The sequence below is a fragment of the Periplaneta americana genome, chromosome 7 (genome assembly GCF_040183065.1).
Source record: "Periplaneta americana isolate PAMFEO1 chromosome 7, P.americana_PAMFEO1_priV1, whole genome shotgun sequence".
NCBI classification, from domain to species: Eukaryota; Metazoa; Arthropoda; class Insecta; order Blattodea; family Blattidae; genus Periplaneta; species Periplaneta americana.
This window is the reverse complement of record NC_091123.1, coordinates 128,595,344-128,609,173: the sequence shown is the minus strand read 5'-3', so window position 1 is coordinate 128,609,173 and position 13,830 is coordinate 128,595,344. Positions and strand designations below refer to the sequence as shown.

Sequence of the window (13,830 nt, the reverse complement as noted above, 5' to 3'; positions counted from 1 at the left end):
GTGTAGGCCTAATTTGTTAATTTGCGATATTTGTGAGGGACTATTTAGTAGGAATATAATATACACAGGGTACATATAAGGAGTGGTGAACGGGAGATAGACAACGTTAAGATATATGTATCGTATGGGAGATTAAGAGGAAAGCAAGAAATTGGAAAGAATGGAAAATGCTGGGTTTGCAGTTAAAGACCTGCTCTTGGGCAGAACACTGTGCATACATACATACATACATACATACATACATACATACATACATACATACATACATACATACATGCATACATAGGCCTACGTTACGTACGTACATACATATTTTTTGTTTATATTTTTAAGTTCCCCTTTCCGCTGGCAGAAGCGTCTGAATGGTTATGGAGACTTTCATGGTGTAGTGTTATTTTATTGATCTGCCTCTCTGTTGCTGTTGTGTGTCCTCTCAGACAGTATTCAAATTTCCAACACGTGTTTGCGGTTTTGTTTATGTTTTAGTTTGGTGGTTGGGGCTGGTGGTAATTGTAGAGGGGTTTCTCCAGTGTTGTTCTGTTGTTTGTGTTCAGTGAATTTGCGAAGATGTGTTGTGTATACACGCGATTTAATGTGTTATTTTCTGTTTATGTTGTTTAGGTGTGTGAAGAGTGGCTTCGTTTTTGTCGAAGTGTAAACTATGTTGTTTCTGGTGCGTCTGTGCAGGTGGAAGATTTGTCTGGGAATTCTTCTTTCGCGGGCTTCGAATTTTGATGGGCCACATTGCGTGACTCCCTTTTTGTGTGGTTACCACGACACAGGATCAGCACTGAGAGAACATAGCTCAGCACATGAAAAGAGACATACACCCATTACCATAAACGGGAGATATAGACTGAAAACCTTACAATTAGTTGTAATCAGTATATTAGTTCTACCTACACATAGGCTACATTTATGTAATGTTAAAGACAGGAATCGAACCCAGGTCTCTTGAGGTTAACCACTCACCACTAGAACCAGTGCCGTAATGCGTAATTACTTCGAAGGCAACGAAGTTCTTTGGACTAATTAACAGGTATAAAACCGTGTAAAAAAATTTAATAGCCTTGTGCAGCAATTTATTGAAAACTCATAATACTAACTCAGGTGTGCAAGCAGCATACCTTCCTTCATTTCAGAGGCGGCACCCGCCCTAAATAAACTTCTTTTTACTAATAAAAGAATTACTACATAAAAACATGAATTTAGCTTGTGTTCTGACATCCTCTTTATTTTTATTTCACCGGAATCACGGTCTGTGCTCCTGCATGCAGCTTTGCGACAGTGGTGCCAACACTTCAGTAATGTAATGTAATGTAATGTGCAGTAGTAAGTGAAGCGATTTGTTAGGCACCCGTTTTGCCCACTTAGTGATTATACCTACAATATCTGTTCAGAATGGAACGAGGAGCGCATTATTATAACCATAGGAAGCAGAATTAAAATAATTACAATTATCTGCGCCGTATCTGCGTGGTATCCTAGATCATATATGTAACAGATAACTCTTCGCTACGTTCAAATCGGCAGCACTTTGAAGGGAACAACCGCCAGGATCGCCACCCGTCTGCCGTAAACGAACACGAGATGGCAGCACAGTCGCTAATGCAATTCAAATGGGAATTATGACGTGACTCCTTATGTGACAACTAGATGGCAGCGTAGTAAACCCGACAAAAGTTGTTAACCTCAAAGCCTATAAGCCCGACACATCTGTTACATATATGATCTAGAGTGGTATAAGGCGACACGCTTTTTAGCAGACTTACGGAATGAGCTCTGGTTCGATTCTTCGTGGGGAAAGAAAATTTCTCATGAAATTTTGGTCAGTGTATGGGACCGACGCCCATCCAGCATCGTGATCCACTTTGGAAGCTCCGATAGGTAGCGAAATTCGGTTACGAAAGCCAACTATAAATGCTGGGGGGATCATGGTACTAACACGATACCGCCATTTGGTTGGATGATCGTCCCACTTCTGCTCCTGCCAGTTGGTCGGTCTGGGCTTTTATAAGGCTTTAGCGCCATGGATTATAAAATAATAATAATAATAGTAATAATAATATTATTATTACTGTATTATTATTTATTATTATTGCATGACAGCGGTGCCCACTTAGTACTGTGATGAATTTCGGGAGCTATTGCGGTAGCGAAATTCGGTTTCGCGACCCAGCTATAACAGCTGAGGATGGAATCAACATGCTAACCACACGTTACCATTCACCTCTGTTGAGGCATCTGTGCCTGAGACCAGCAATCCAATGGTAGGCTATAAAACTTTTAGTATATCTCAGTTCCATATGGAGGATTGTTACAAACAAAATTAACACTTCAGAGAACATAATGCACTAAAAAATGCAAAAATGAAAATGTTCACTATTTTTCATGGTTCGGATTCCCTTAACCATCACGATGCATACCAAAGTGACATTTTCAATTTTCGAAGGTATCGTCAACGCAGATAATATTAAATCATTAAGGAGTTAGATACAACTCACAGCAGTAAAATTTTCGGAAATATCAACTTTTTTTTTTCTCCATTACTGTAACTTGAACAATAATGAAAATTGTTGTGTGTGTAAAACGTTGTCCTTCTGCTATATGAAAAAAATAGTTTTAAGATAAAAAAATTATTTATACTTTTTCCTTTCAAATTCAAAATCGTGGCAGTTTACTGTGCAGTGCTGAAGCTTTTCCCTCGTAACTCATAAACTTGTTAACTTTTTCATATTCTCTCTGTTTTATTTCATTGCTAAAACTCATGTTTACAATAACATGCTCTTTCATATACATTCCTTAATAAATAATATTTTTTTTTATTTTGTGTTAGAAGAAAATACTCATATTTGACCATTTTTAAAATGAATTTATTTTTTATCAGACAATCTATCAAAGGTAGAGAAGTGATCTTGCATCATATTGTAGATATGACATTCATAAATACACACAAAAAATTGCATCACAGATTGTTGGATGGTTTTTGTGTTGTGTGGGAAACGCTTCATCACTGCACAGTGAACGGAATTTTGAAAAAAAAAATGTAAATAATTTTTTTAAATCGTAAAAATATTTTTTCATATAGCAGAAGGACAATATTTTACAATTACTAATTTTCATTATTGTACAAGATATAGTAACGGAGGAAAAAAATGTTGAATATTTCCAAAATTGTACTACTGTAAGCTGTACCTAACCCTTCAAGAGTAACTTTGGCCCATTAGAGAACAGACCCAAATATATTTTTTTTTATAAATATCTCCCACAAAATGTGGTATATCTAAGTAGTTTCAACAGTACTGTGTGAATGGCAGCTGTTTGGTAGGGTGAAACATATTCTGGAAACTTGTATATGATGATGTAATTGTATTTTCAGCAGTAAAAATTTGGCATGTACCAAGAAAGTTGATAAATATGATTGGCAAAGTAATTTAAATTCAAAATGTAACACATTATTTGGCGTATTATTTAAATAAAAAAAATATATAAAAGACTGAAAATATACTGATGCTAGAACTAGGCCATATTTAAATTATTCAGAGGAAAAACTAAGCCAATGCTTAGATGACATCAGGAATGATGTGAAAACACAGACGCCAGCAGCTGCATATTGTAGTATTCCACATAGCACCATAAAAAATAATATCAAAGGCAACCTTAATGCAAAACCAGGACGGTCAACGATACTCACTAATGAAAAAGAGTATGTATTTTTAAAACATCTCGATAAGAGGGCAGAATTTGGAATTGTAATGGGCGAAGAAGATCTACGACTTAAAATAAAGAGCTATCTTGACAAAACAGAACGCGAAGTGACTAATTTCAGAAACAATACGCCTGATTATGAGTGGGCAAAACTTTTTCTAAAACGTCATCCCAACTGGACAGTCAGATCATGCAGCAACTTTAAAAAGGATCGTAAAACCATTGATGAAGAAATTATCAATCAATATAATAATATAATATAAAATACATAATTTGCAATATGACTTTCAATTTGCGTGTCTTCCTAATAAAATATGCACTGTTCTTAATGAAATTGTCATGTATCATTTCAGTGCAATTAATCATATCAGTTGGATAAACTAGCACTCATTTTGGGGTTACAGTGGCCCAAGGTGATCCTAAACACAGTACTCTAAACAAGTTGGAACGTTGGGGCAAAGTTATCCCATGTCAAAGTAACATTGGCCTTACTTACTTACAAATGGCTTTCAGGAACCCGGAGGTTCATTGCCTCCCTCACATAAGCCCGCCATCGGTCCCTATCCTGTACAAGATTAATCCAGTCTCTATCATCATATCCCACCTCCCTCAAATCCATTTTAACATTATCCTCCCATCTACGTCTCGGCCTCCCCAAAGGTCTTTTTCCCTCCGGCCTCCCAACTAACACTCTATATGTATTTCTGGTTTCGTCCATACGTGCTACATGCCCTGCCCATCTCAAACGTCTGAATTTAATGTTTCTAATTATGTCAGATGAAGAATACAATGCATACAGTTCTGCGTTATGTAACTTTCTCCATTCTCCTAGAAATTCATCCCTTTTAGCCCCAAATATTTTCCTAAAAATCTTATTCTCAGACACCCTTAATCCCTGTTCCTCTTTCAAAGTCAGAGTCCAAGTTTCACAACCATACACAACAACCGGTAATATAACTTTTTTTTATAAATTCTAACTTTTAGATTTTTTGACAGCAGACTAGATGACAAAAGCTTCTCAACCGAATAATAACAGGCATTTCCCATATTTATTCTGCGTTTAATTTCCTCCCGGGTGTCATTTATATTTGTTAATGTTGCTCCATGATATTTGAATTTTTCCACCTCTTTGAAGTTCAGGATAACAGAGAGGTTTTGGAATTGAACGGGCTAGATCAGCTTCTTGTCTATGCGGATGCCGTGAATATGTTAGGAGAAAATCCACATACGATTTGGGAAAACAAGGAAATTTTACTTGAAGCAAAGTTAATGACTAGGCAAGATCACATTTTTGATAGTAATGATTCTATTTCGGAAGCGTTTGCTGATTACTTTAGTTCGGTTTACTCTGTAAATATATCACACAACCTTCAAAAAGAAAATACGGTAATACCGGATTATATTAATTATCCATTAACAACTGAGCCTATAACTAGACAAGAATATTTGACTGCTATAAAAAAATTAAAGCCTAAAAAATCTTGTGGCCCAGATGATTTACCTCCTTATGTATTGAAAGCTTGTTTCGAAGTACTTATGTATCCTTTTTGTTTGTTGTATAATTTAATTTTAAAAACAAAAACTTTTCCGAAAATGTGGAAATTAACAAAGGTTTGCCCTATGTTTAAATCTGGTGATAATAGTAAAATTGAAAATTATAGACCCATTGCAATAGTTTGTGCCCCGTCCAAGGTATTTGAGCAGATTCTATATACCCGAATTTTTCAACATGTTTACAGTGCAATTGATATAAATCAGCATGGATTTTACACCCATAGGTCTGCCACAACAAATCTAATTAATTTTACACAAAAGGCATTTAATACATTACATAATCGCAGAAATTTAGACGTGATATACCTTGATTTTTCCAAAGCGTTTGATAAAATTGACCATAAAATTTTAATTAATAAACTTTCAAGTTTTGGATTATCTTATTCATATTTACAGTTAATAACGTCATATCTTACAAACAGGCAGCAGTATGTTTAATTCAATCAAGTAAAATCAAAACCATTCACAGTAACTTCAGGTGTACCCCAAGGATCTAATCTTGGTCCCTTGTTCTTTTTACTTTATATCAATGACTTACCTCAACAGATTTTGCACACTAAATGTTTACTATATGCTGATGATGTTAAATTGTATAAAGTCATTGACAAACAACAAGACGTTTTTGATCTACAGCATGATTTGGACAGACTATATAGATGGAGTATCGATAATTTTCTTCTGTTAAATCTTAATAAATGTTGCTTTATGACATATTCTAAAAATAAGACAGTTCCTCAAAATTCGTATGAAATTAATGGTGTGAAGTTACCTAGAGTAGAATCATTTAAGGATATGGGTATTTATTTTACACACAACTTATGTTTTAAAATGCACTTAAATCACGTGGTAATTGATGCATATAGAAAATTAGGATTTATAATCAGATATACAAAAGAATTAAAAAATATAAATACTATTGATACTCTCTATAAAACTATGGTTAGAAGTAAGCTAGAGTATGCGTCTGTAATATGGTCACCTCAGTTCCAGCCCCATCAGATGCAAATAGAAAGGATACAGAAAAGATTTTTACGTTATTTATATTTTAAACAACATCACGTATCGTCTTATGAGAAGCAAATTTCATATAATCAGTTACTTTTTGAATTTAATTATAAAACTTTAAAATCTCGACGATTAATAAATAGCCAAATTTTACTCTATAAGACTGTTAATGGTATATTGAATAACTGTGATTTTCTTAAATTCCTTCAGTTCAATGTAAAAAGAACAGAATAACGTCATAGGCAAACTTTTATTTTTCCTATTCCTAGAACTGTTTTCTTCAAGAACTCTCTATTGTTTGTTATGTGTAATACTTACAACTCTCTGTCTTTAAACTGTGATTCTCAATTGGATTTCAGTTTAACAATTGAAAAATTTCATACAATATTAAAAAGCATTGTATTTCCTTAGATATTTAAATTATTTATGAAGAAGTGTATTATAATGTTTTTCTCAAGTTTTAAAATAATTTTGCATTATTATATTGACATTTGGCACTATATTAACTGTAATATTATATTCTAGCATCTATTACCATTATGTATTTTCTTTGTTTTGTTTGTGTTGTTTGTTTTGTTGTTTTTTTCTCTCTTATTATGTATTTTGTGTATGTATCTGTGTAAGCCACCTGTAATTGGAAGCCTGCTTCTGTTGGTGGTGGATTTAAAATAAAAAAAAAAATAAAGCGATAGGTTTGGAAGTAAACCCCGAAAAGACGAAGTATATGATTATGTCTCGTGACCAGAATATTCTACCAAATGGAAATATAAAAATTGGAGAGTAACATTGGCCTAATGTTACAAAAAATTATGAACGCAGATGAACATAAAGCAACATATTTGCAATGCTTTAGGAGCCTTTATTACTTCATACAGAACTCCTTCTGAAATTTGTTATTAAAACAAATTAATAAACACATCGATTACAAAATTTTACTTTTAGAATGGTAAAAAAATTGGGCCAATGTTACCCCAGTTGACGATAGCTTATAATTGAAAATAATTTTGGGGAATAAAATGTTAATTAATAAACGCTATACAAGTTATTGCCTACAAAGTAATTCTAATGGAATACGTTATGCTCAAGGTGAAGTTAGTCCCTTCACATGCAATGAAGACACTTGGGAAGCATAGAGGTAGAGCCCCATGCTTTCTCGACACTAGAATGAGGTGGTGAGGTGGGCACCCCATTCCGATCATCTTTTCCCTCCGGGAAAGACCCGGTACTCAATTTGATAGGAGGCTGGAAGTTTGGCAGCGAGAAAATCCCGTCACCATTCGAGATCGAACCCCGGACCTTCTAGTCCGTAGTTAGTTGCTCTACCAACAGACCTATTCGGCCGCCAAATATAAGACGTATTTACGTGAAAGTCTTTGGAACAAAGGCTTCACTGACAGTTTTTATACAAATAACTGAGGACGAGCAAGGCATACGTACATTCTTGTACACCATTCTCCTCTGCATCGATACTGTCTCTCCTTTGTGAACCTTAAAATCACTCCAAATCCTAGTCTTTTATTGTTACTTATTATCCTGACAACCAAGGAATATCATTACGACAGTCATCCGAAGGCAGTAGGCTATTTGTAGGCTTCTCACCTGACCAGTAACCTGTTTTATAAAAGGCCAGTAATTACCAAGGTAGATTACGCCGGTAAATATTGAATCTCTACCGAGGTAAAATATCTTGTTTGATAAAGCCTTTCTCACTGCAGTAAAATATCTACCGCGGTAAACCATTATAGTTACGTTTTAACTACCTGAGAGAGTGTAGAATAGCTATTTTGTAACATTTGGGATCAGTGTCGATATCATTTTGTTTTGTTTAATTTTTTCTATATCAATAAGAAAAACTGCTCGCAGTATAAGCACAAAAACCGTGGAACAAATCTCATTTCTGCGCAAAGAACTTGAGAAAATGTAACATAATTCGAAAAAAATTTGGCGTTCATCCTTGTTTTATTCTAGCATATAAACTGCTATTTATAATAACTCTGGCATAACACTGCGTGGCAATTTGCATTGCAAAAATAAAAGCTCTCTTTGCGTTTGTTCTATCTTTCCCCTTCCTTACATATGTTCGGTGCCTTTCTCCTTAGTTCCTCCTCTCCCTGCGCCTTTACGCTTTAGCTGCATAAGAATATCAGGCACATATCTTGCGAAGTTACGCATAGTAAGTATAGGTTTTTTTCTTGTTATGACTAAACATTCAACATATAAATGAATCAAACAAAATATGGCTATTTAGAAAACGCATATGTTCAAAGTATCTACTAGTAGGTATGTGCAAAGTTCAAATATGAGAGAGGAAATCAAAACATTGCAAACTCCGTCTTATTCCATAAGAAAAAAACTAATCGCAAGATATGTGTTCAGATCCTTAAGCGGTTTAAAATAATGTCCTGCAATGTTCGAACATGAGAGAGGCAACCAAGACATTACAAACTTCGTCTTATTACATATGAAAAAAAAAACTAATCGCAAGATATGTGTTCAAATCCTTAAGCGGTTTCAAATAATGTCCTGCAATGAATAATTTCGAGGGAAAAATATTTCGGGGCCGGGCATCGAACCCGGGACCTTCGGTTTAACGTACCAAAGCTCTACCAACTGAGCTACCCGGGAACTCTACCCGACACCGATCCAAATTTTCCCTCTATATCCTCAGACCTCAAAGTGGGTTGACAACCGTCAAGCAACCAACTTCGAGTGCACACTAACTCCGTGTGACTTAAACTGTGGTTTTCTGTTAACGAACAGTGACGTGTATTATGCAAATCATAAATGTCCTGCAATGTTCGAACATGAGAGAGGCAACCAAGACATTACAAACTTCGTCTTATTACATATGAAAAAAACTAATCGCAAGGTCTATACTAAAACATGAAGATGTGGGAGTGAGGGACAGCGTATATTTTTGTAACAAAATGAAACAAACACGACAGGCCTTCTTCTATAGAACGTACATGGACGAATGTCTAACTTCGTCATACTAGACTAACTTGAATCGAACATAGTGCCTGTAATACTTCCATCATCCGTATAGTCACACAAATATTGTTACCTAGCAACTGTGATCTATTTGAATATTATGTGAAGAATGTAATTATAACGGTTTTCTTTCGGTAATTGGTACAGTAACAATTGTCATGTATTTTAAAAACATAATGTGATGCACCTACATGTACATATATTTCTGTCGAAGTTTAATCATGTTTTTGTAATAAAAATTACCTATCCTTACATCTAAATAAAACTTCGAAAGATTTGCTCTAAAATCCTTACTCAGCTAAAAAGCAAGAAGGATTGGGAGGAGAGTGTAGGAGAGGCCAGCAAATTTAAAGGGCACAGATCATGCAAGGGGCAAGACCGAGCGAGCGAGACAGATCCCCTTCTTCAAAGGAGATTTCGGTTCTTGTCACGCTCGACAAACTTGAACCGAACATAGAGCCTGAAATGCACGACACTAGAAAAATCTGTTTAATTACCGCGGTAAATCTGAGCACAGTATTATTAAGAAACAACAATCAGTTTACCACTGTAAATTAATGCAGAAAAAATCGGTTTACCGGAGTAGATCTTTGAATACCACGATAGATTTATGAAATAGGCAGAGTAGAATTTACTGGGCCTACAGTGGTAATGTTTCATGGAACAGGCTACAGGTGTTTCATCTAAAGTATTTTCTGATAATTTTTTTGTATTCTCAATAGAAAACGGGATACTAAAAGTCTGGCCATACAGAGCTGAACTACGAGTAGTACCATGCCTAACCAGACTGTCTGCAATTTCACCACTTGGTATATCTTAATGCCTCGTGAGTTTTGCATAAGAAATGACTCAAACCGAACATCGCACACCCTCATGCCTACGAAAATGCTTGGTTCAGATTTTCTACAATAGTTTAAAATGGACCCAACACATTAATTACATTTGTAATAAATTACGTAAAATAATATATTATTTTGTTTTATTGAGGGATTACTTGTCAATACGTTTATTACGCACAATATACTGGTACTTAACTTTATTTCAATCGGTAATTATGTATGTAATTATAAGATGGGATAGCTTATTTAAAACCAATTTTAATCCACTTTATTTATTACGGAAGAAAATAATTAAAAACATGTCTTCATAAACCCATTGATTTTCCATCTCAAAAATTGTTTATAGACTTTAATGTTCTTAAAATCAGACAAATTTATTATATTGTATTAATAAAATTCATACATAAAAATCAAAACAATTTTGAATTTTATTCTCATAGTTATGAAACAAAAGATAAAAATTCTTTTCGATTGTTTGAACCAAAATAAAACACTGCTACAGAGTATTTAATCACAGCAGTAATTTAGGCCCAAGTGTATATAACAAATTTATATTTAAATATCCTCATCTTGTCAATTCTAATAGTTCTATATTAAATTTAAAAAGTTATGTATGGATTTCATGAATAATGAAAAATTGAAAAATTTAAATTTATATATTCTTATTTTGTAGTAGACATAAGATATTATTGTATTATATACTTCTTAAATTAAATTCAGGAATTCGCCCCTGAGCACGAGTTCTACTCTTTCAGGGGTGAGCTAAATTTTTATATTTAATATTTCAGGAGAAAAATTCTCTCCGGCGCTGGTGGTCGAACCCGGGCCTTAGTTGTACGTACCATGCGCTCTAACCATTGAGCTACGCCGAAGTTCAATCCGCATAACCGGGTTGAATCCCTCTCCTCTAGTGTTTTTCCCTTTGTGGCCTGACTCCAAGTTCGACATGTATGTTGAAATTTTTATATTAACTCAACTGCCATTATACAAAGAGCGCACTCAGTTGAGTGACATGGTGGCCGGGATTCCACAGTAATATGTACAGGTTCGATCCCCGGAGCCGGAGAAAATTTTTCTCTTCTAGTATTAATTGTTACTGTAACAGACGTATTCTGTAGGAGCAAAAAATTAATCTTTACGTAAAGTTGTATATGTTTATATTATATTTTATGTCACTATTATTAGCAAAATAAATACATAAATAAATAAAAATATTTCTATATGACAAAAAAATGTTACCTAAAAATTATGTTTCAAATGGAAAACTTTGTCAGACGAAATTGTGAAGTTTTAAGAATATTCTATTTCAAGAAATTAAGTCACCTCTTTATAAGAGAGCAAGAAATACCATGAAGTGCCTCAGGCTGAAGTTAGTTAACATGTACTCACAACACCAACCTACTCTGGCCACTTTACATAAATACTCACGTAATGCAACTTAATAAAGACTGAGCAGTCAGTCACAGGCCAGACAATTCTGTCTCTCTAGGCTGGCATTATGATTAATCCGTGACACTTTATTTTAGTCCGTTATTAAAGCATTCTCTATTACGATGCTTCAGTAAGAACTCCATTTGAAATAACAAAAAATATTCTGTTCCTGTCCTTTATACCAGTGGCGGCTCGTGCCGGATAAATTAGGTGAAGGTCAATAGAATTCTAGGTAATTTCCTGGAATCGTTATATACCCGTGACGTCGCGAATGCTTTTGTAACCTATACGATGGGCATATTGAATTAATGTAATATATTCACCATTTTCTTAAGTTTTATGAAAAGCACAGCATATAAAATAAACAAATTTTCAACATTTTCGGAAGCTACGTCCCCTTAATCCCGAAGAATTCACTGTCCCAACAAAACTTCCACACAATACATACCACAACATAATAAAACAACCACAAGTCCACATGACATAAAAAAGACAAAATTTAACACATTTTATACAACACATCAAATTAAAAGAGTACACAAGAAATAGGACCCATAACAAAATGCAAAATCACAATCATAACCGTAAACTGTATTCATATTTTAAATCAACTTCGGAACATGCAACTTCCAATATAAGCATACCTCTCCAGTAAAATCAAGCAGCTACGATTAAATCAAAACAGTATTCTGTTGAACAGAAAACTTACACTTGAACGGAAAAGAAAGGGGCATTAGTAATTTCATCTCTTACAAGTTCATTGATGCATTCAGAAATACAATCAATTATTTCATTTTGAATCGTTTTAGATTTCCCAGAAAGAACAGGCCTAATTTTTTCATAGTGATTTCTAATTTTCATAGGGCCAATGAAATGAGAGCCAATAATTCTTTGAAATTCCCCCTGTTCTGTGACGAAATACTCTCATCATGACAGCGAAAAGCCAACTCCTGCTTGCTTAGAAACAATACCGTATCGATTGCGGTGTGCATTACCAGTCTATTTAAACGTACGTTTTCATTAAATTGACTTACGTATAACCTATAACTTTCCTTTAGTGCATCCGCAATGGTGTTCATGTTCTTCTGCAGTGCCTTTAATTGCAAAATACATTTAATGTGTTCAGCTGAATCTGTATGGCTGTGAAGACCGCGATTGACATTTCTGAAATCGCAAAATCCAGTTGAATTCCAAGCGGGTTTCTTGTTCCCCAGAAGAAGACAAGGCCAACAATATAACTTCTCGTTATAGTGACTCCCACATAACCAGTTGCAATCGGCATATCACGAATCTTGAAACTGAATATTGTATGACCGACCACCACTTTTCACTTTTTTCATAGTTATATTAATGTGACTTGTTGTTCTGCAGTATTTTAAAATATCTTGCTTATCTTCTGCACACCAACGAGAGAACGGTGTCTCCAAAAGATTACACACTATATCGTTTAACGGATTCATGTTTTCATCGCATTAATACACGTAGTATCACCTTCACACTTCGCTGCACTTGTCACAACAAAGAATACGTAAAGCGAAATCATTGGTCAGCGCGGGTCAAATGTAGAACGTAGTTTCAAATGTTATGCCAACTTTCTTTATTACAGGGTACTCAAATTATTTCAAAATCCATAAAAAACATAATATTCAAGAGGTGCTAACGTTAAAAAATACCAAAATATATACCTTATATACTAAATTTAAACAATATTTAACTTCTTTACAGAATATTTTATGTTTTCTTATTTAGTTGCAAAATATTACAGTTTGCCACCCTGATCCAATGTTTGGACGAGAGAGAGAGATTCTGTCTTTCAAGAATAGAGAAAGGAGATGAATGCCTGGTCCACAGACCCTCATAATAGCCTCGCAAAAGGGACCAGTAATTCATAGTAAGCAACTCGTTGTCATGGCAACCGGGTGTGTTTACTGAAGGCGAAAAGGAAAGCCTCATTCGGACCTTCAGCTGGTCTGCTAGCCACGTGGCCTGACTGGTGAGGGGTTCGTGTGAAGTGCTGCAGTGAACGTTAACTGAGGGGATTACGCCGAACAAGATATTAAAAAATAGAGCAAAATATGGTTTAGTGAAGAATTCATTTTATTTTAATTTCTTGATAAAATATATTTTATTAAAGCACGAAAAAAGGGGTGAAGGTGGCCTTCATGTACTTCACTTGAATAACCGCCACTGCTTTATACTACATATTTTAATAACGAAAACTAACAAGGATACCACAATCGTTGACAACTCGAGAGGTATGTATTACCCATTATGGGCTGCATCGAATAAGCTACCTTCTTAC

At 34.8% G+C, this 13,830-nt stretch overlaps 1 long non-coding RNA gene across 1 annotated transcript in view; it reads right to left on the bottom strand.

Moving 5' to 3' along the window:
• The window catches only part of LOC138702731 (uncharacterized), a 702,815-nt gene that overhangs the window by 602,301 nt on the left and 86,684 nt on the right, over positions 1-13,830 (bottom strand). The window lies entirely within an intron of this gene.